The sequence below is a fragment of the Diabrotica undecimpunctata genome, chromosome 10 (assembly GCF_040954645.1).
Source record: "Diabrotica undecimpunctata isolate CICGRU chromosome 10, icDiaUnde3, whole genome shotgun sequence".
NCBI lineage: Eukaryota > Metazoa > Arthropoda > Insecta > Coleoptera > Chrysomelidae > Diabrotica > Diabrotica undecimpunctata.
The window spans coordinates 505,548-511,916 of NC_092812.1; the positions used below are offsets into that span (position 1 = coordinate 505,548).

Sequence of the window (6,369 nt, forward strand, 5' to 3'; positions counted from 1 at the left end):
AAGGGATTGTCGCTAACTTCATCTTCAAGTTCCGACACCTGCGTGTCGGGACTTCCTGGGGGGGAGTCACTAGCCTTACGGCAGTCAACAAATTGTTCGAACGAAAATTATAGTGTCTTACTGAAGAGACTGTTTTTTTCGTCCGTGCTGGCCGCTGCCAGTCCGTATTCTGGGTGCCGTCCCAAAAGCCTACTCGGTAGTTCACTCCCTGTGTTGACAGGGGGGTTCCACTTGCTGTTCTCTATACCACAGGGGTAGTGTCATCCCTTGCGGACCCACTGTGGTTAACCCGAACGTGTTCTGAATTTACCGCTATTACCGGTATCCGTGAAGGCGCCAATGAATTCAACGGTCTTCAACGGTTTTACAGATAACAACGGTTCATTCGTTATTTTCTTTGTTTGAGAACAAAGGACAATTTACTTTCATTGCTTACATTCACTGGGTGCTGATAAACACCATGAAGTACCCATTTTTTAAATTTTTCCTAATGGGAGTGGAGATGCATGGTATGTCCTTTCCTTTTGATGTGCTTGCCCCTTCATTAACATACTAAAATAATAATATGTGTTACACAAACAAAACTTAATTATAATTAAATGAAAATTTGTAAACTATTCTGCAAAGATGGTCATTAACTCATTATTTAGCTCTGGCACATCAAATCAACTAACCTGTTTCATTTCTTCAATCTCCACCTCTGTAAATTCTTCACTCTCCATTGGTAACAATATATCATTCTCAAATATCTAATAAAAGATGTTTTCATTAATCATATACCATAATTAAAAAATTTAAATCTTTGATAAATCTACTGACCTTTAATTGGGTGTCCACTTCTTCACTAGTACTTGGTTCCATTTCATAGTTTGATAATTGTATTATCTGTGAAAAACAAAATTTAATGTAATGTATATAATAATACCTATTATATGAAAACTCACAGGGCCATCAGAATCATATACATTATGATCTCTCAACAATTCTGCAGGATTCATGATGTCCTTAATCTCCATCACTGTCTCATCTGGAATTGTGAGTGCCTGTCTTTTTCTGTTCTCGAGTATAGTCGCTGTACACCTTGCGGGTATTCATTTTCATATGTTTCCATTGGGTCTGCAATTGTCTTAAATCCCTAAGTCTGCTATTTACTTCATTGAACCTAAACAAAAAAAAATCAAAGTTGGGGAATTGTTAATTAAACAAATTGAATAAATAAATATGAAATGTCTGTGTACTTTTTACAAAAATGTTTATATAGGTATTAATAATTAATAAAATTTTATTCTCACTTTTGATGAACTGCTTCCCATGCTTTTGTTTTTGATGTATTTTAGTTTGCATTTAAAGATTTCTCCTCTGTGATGTGGGAATAGTCTCAAAATACTGTGAAACAATTGCTGGAATATTACAAAAAAAAAAACAATCAGAAATAGCAAAATTTCTAATATAAACTTTTAAGCAAATTACTTACCCTTTCTTCTTCATGCCAATTCATTGAACGAACACGTTTTGCTTTTTATTCGGACATTGTAAGTTAAAAAGTTTAAAATTTTTCAGGTAAAAAGAACTAATATAAAATATAAATAACCTTTCTCAGAACACAGACCAACTAAAATTAACTCCACGTGCTCCAACTTATGCTAACTGTCAAATCACAGAATACTAATCACAACATGTTGTGATTAGTATTCATCACAATCATGTTGTGATTAGTATTCTGTGGTCAAATTCACAAATATTTTTCTTCTTTTTCACAAAATACTCTCCATTTTTCTTCTTTTTCGCAATGGTTGCCAACATGAACTTGTTGTAACTATGAGGAGTAAACTAAAAAGACAGATTCACACTCAAGAAAGTTACTAGAAAAGTCACCAAATACATCTTCTCTTTTGGTTGCTTATCTCGGCCTTGCGGTAATCCAGTAATCAGTATTGGACTACCTCACATCGATTCTAACCTAATTTTGTTTGTTTATGTTTAAATAATAATGTTTTCCAATACACTTCATCTAGTTTATATAACGATTTACGTCATCGGCGTCATAGCCTGTGACGTCACATGATACCAACACGAAATATTTAGGGTATAGGTGTGTTCTTTGTTAGAATCACTTTAACGAGTAAACTGGCATTACAGCCACTAGACATATTTTATTATATACACGTAGAAATAATATTTAAAAATTTCTATTGATGTTAACTTAAAGAAATACACAATAATATGTTTCATTTAATTTGTATAAATGCATTAGAAAGCGTTTTTATCAAGAACATTTGTTCGGAACACACTGTAACTGTAATCGAACGAAGGTAAAATTTTGGCATAAATTGGTAACACTTATTTGACAGTTGCGGTGTTGACACTTTTTGTACTTTATTATTTGAAATTTTAAAGTGAATATCTCTTGTTTTATATTTTTAACTATTTAATAAAATCTGTTCTTTTTAGAACAAAATTAGTGTTTTATTTCAAAAATGCCACGTAAGAATTTAAATAATCGTTGTAAAGAGATGGTAGCTTCTTTGATTCATTATTTTGAACAGGATCGTGATAATAACGGCCCCATTCTACCCGTGCCGTGACTGCTGTTAGAAAAGTATGTAAATGTATGTTTTGTATATTATTGTAGATGCTTAAAATATACATTCTTGTTTTAGCGTGTAGCTACAGCTTTAAATTTACATGTTTCAACTGTGAGTTCTATTTCTCAGGCCGTAAAAAGTAATACACTTATATCACCGCCCAAAAAACGTACCAGGTCTAAGAAAGTTACCAATACTAATTTAATAAATACAATTGAAATTCGTAATACAATTTACAGTATGTATGAACGAAGTAAGTATACTTTTCGTTAGATAACATAAAGTGTATTAAATTAAGAGCGCAGGAGCAAAATTTCAGATGAACATTTTTTAAATGCATTCATTTTTTTCGAATCCTGAGAAAACTATTTTTGAAAAATTTAAACCCAGAATGAAAAACTACATTATCACTGTAGGCCGAAAGTAAATAACAACACACAAGAAATTTCTTTTGAATGAAATTTTCTCTTTTCTTTGCGCATATGAAACATATTAAAATAAACAGATTTCAGGAACTTTCGGCACTCAGCAATAACGCAATCTTTCATTTTGTGTTCAAATTTTTCAAAAATACTTATTAATTTTCTAAAGATTCGTAAATAATGAATGGTTTAAGGGCAGTTAAAGTCCGAAAATTGAATGTTTTGTTTTTTTTTTTTTTTAATTATGGTTGAAAATTATTTTCTGAAATCTTCTCTTTCCAACGATATATAACACATTATAGTAGAAAATATTATTGATGTATTCAATAATATTTTCTACTATAATGTGTTATATATCGTGAATACATCAATAATATCCGCTACGCCGATGACACTGTGTTACTAGCAACCAGCCTAAACGATCTGCAGGCCTTACTAGACCGAGTGCGAACTGTGAGCGTATCATACGGACTGAACCTTAATATTAAGAAAACTAAATTCATGGTTGTCAGCCGTACAAATTTAGATCCCGGGGCACTAATGGCAGGTAGCGAAGAGATCCAGAGAGTCGACAGATTCACTTACCTTGGAACTACCCTCAACGTACAATGGGACTACGCTCAAGAGATTAGATCCAGAATTGAAATGGCACGGTCTACATTTATTAAGTTGAGATCCTTGCTGTGCTGCAGTGATCTCAGTTTGGGAACCAAGATGCGGATAGTGAGGTGCTACGTTCTTCCAGTATTACTATATGGAGTTGAAGCCTGGACACTGACGCAAGCCACTGAAAAACGAATCGAAGCCTTCGAGATGTGGATATACAGAAGGATACTAAAAATATCTTATGTGGACCATGTCACCAACGTTGAGGTCCTACAGCGCATGACAAAAGAAAAAGAAGTGCTTAATTTAATTAAACAACGTAAGCTTGAGTACCTCGGCCACGTGATGCGGAATGAAGAAAAATATCGAATTCTTCAACTTGTTATGCAGGGTAAAGTATTTGGCAGAAGAGGACCGGGACGCCGTCGTATCTCGTGGTTGAAAAATCTCCGACAATGGTTTGGGATGACCTCAGCGGAGCTGTTTCGCAGAGCAGTCAACAAAACCATGATAGCCTTGATGATCGCCAACATCCGGACCGGATAAGGCACTGAAGAAGAAGAAGTAGAAAATATCCATGGTTATAAAATTATTTGTTTTTTGAACCTCTTTATTCTGAACTGGTCAACGGCATAACCAGAATAATCCTTAGGGGGTGGTCAAATATCTCTGTATCCTTAGATGATAAAAGATCCAAATTTTACAGTGGTCGTAGATAGATAATATCAAATTCCTGGTAAAATTTTATTGAAAAATGTACAAAAACAAGTAAAATAAAAAATAAAATCTAAACTTTTTTGTGTTTTTTTTTGTATTTTTAAATAAATGTTTTTTACTTTTTACAAAAATCTATGCAGAACTAAACAATACATCTAAGTTTCAAAATAAAAAACTAATTGCTTTGGTTACAGGGATATGTGATATAATGTTAACATTGTCGTTAAATGGGAGTTCAGATGCCCTTAAAGACATTGGCTCGAAATTTTGTGCCTACACTCATCAAATTTAATTCATTTCAGAAGAACATGTGACTTTGGACTCTCTATTGATTCAACTGAAGGAAAAAAAATTGTTTAGTGGATGTCGTGCGTCACTCGGTACTGTACGGAATGACATTGGTTTTAAATGGCTCAAAGATAATCCAAGACGAGGACTGATGGAACAGTCTCATATTGCTGTGAAGAGAGCTGAATTTTTGATACTATATCAAAATTATAAACATGAAGGGCTATATAAGTTTGTTTTTATAGATGAAACCTGGATTTTTCAGAATGGATCTATATGTCACTCTTAGCAAGATGACAATAAAAGAAGTGTACGATCTATTAAAACTGATGGAAAACGGTAATAATATTTAATCATATTGAAAAAGTAAAGGTATTAAAATAATTCTTTTTTGTAGTTACATTATTCTTCATGCTGGTAATGAAAATGGCTTCATTGAAGGTGCAGAGGCTATATTTTCTTCTAAATCGGCTTTAATGGACTACCATGGGGAAATGAATCAAGAAAATTTTTTATTGTGGTTTGAAAATCAATTATTAAAAAGTTTGACTGAACCATCCCTAATTATAATGGATAATGCTCCATACCATAACATGTTATTGGAAAAAGCACCAAACACATCTTCAACTAAGAGTGACATAAAAGTTTGGTTAAATAACAAAAAACTACCTTTTAATGAGACTATGTTGAGAAACGAGCTTTTGCAGATTGTTGCGCAGTAAGTACCCCTAATAATAGTTTAGTTCAGGTTATCATATTTATTTTTAGAAACAAACCACCTCCAAAATACATTGTGGATGATTTAGCAGAACAATATGGCCATAAAATATTATGTCTGCCACCATACCACTGTATTTTCAATGCAATAGAATTAATATGGGGAACTGCCAAAACTTATTATAATAAACATGTTGGTAGAGATGGCTATAAAGAATGTGATGCTTTAAACATGTGGAAAGAAGCTCTACAAACTATTACACCTCAGAAATGGCAAAATTCTATTAGACACACAGAAGATATAATTAAACAGTGGTATCAAAGAGAGCGTATAATAGATAGACAGGAAATTCTACCTATTAGAATTAATATAAATGGCGACAGTGACTCCAGTAGCATCTGTGAGATGGACAGTGATTAGTAAGTAAAGCATTTTATGGCTCTTTGAGCATTAAAATTAAGATTAATTTTTTTTTAGACTGATTTCATTTAAACTGATGATAATACAAACCTTCTTGAAAACAACCATAAGATGGATGAGAAACATATAAGAAAGACTAAAATCTGAAAACAGAAGCATGAACTAGTGTGTAACTTTTGGGCACCACACTTTTTTACATTATTTACAAATTGTATAAAACCATCATAATCTGCACATGGACTACCTAAGCTCTGTCGTCACAATGGATGAGCGTTAGAAAACCTTTCAAATTCCTGTGTGTTTGTCCCAGTAGCGGTTGGAAATATTTTTTGACAATTTATCAATAAAAATCAAAATAATTAAACATTAAAGAAATAAGATTACAGCAATAATGTCCTCACAGCTATATTTATTGTTAAATAAAAAAATATTAAATACATTAGACCAGCCAGTTGATTCTGTTGATCAAGATTTACATTTACATTATAGAGTATCTACTAAGTTGTGATGAAATGGAGATAATTAAATTACTGGTTAACTTAAGATTTACATTTAATAATATAGAAAAAATAATTAAGGTTTGCTATCCAAATTTATCTTAATAATAAATAGA

The 6,369-nt window shown here is 32.5% G+C and overlaps 1 long non-coding RNA gene across 1 annotated transcript; it reads right to left on the minus strand.

Annotated features, from left to right (window-relative positions):
* Positions 1 to 477: 477 nt before the first annotated feature.
* Positions 478 to 1,017, minus strand: LOC140452202 (uncharacterized). The gene is made up of 3 exons (XR_011952153.1): positions 945 to 1,017; positions 820 to 885; positions 478 to 749 (listed from the first exon to the last, which is right to left on the minus strand). It is a non-coding gene; the product is annotated as an uncharacterized lncRNA (long non-coding RNA).
* Between the last annotated feature and the right edge of the window lie 5,352 nt (positions 1,018 to 6,369).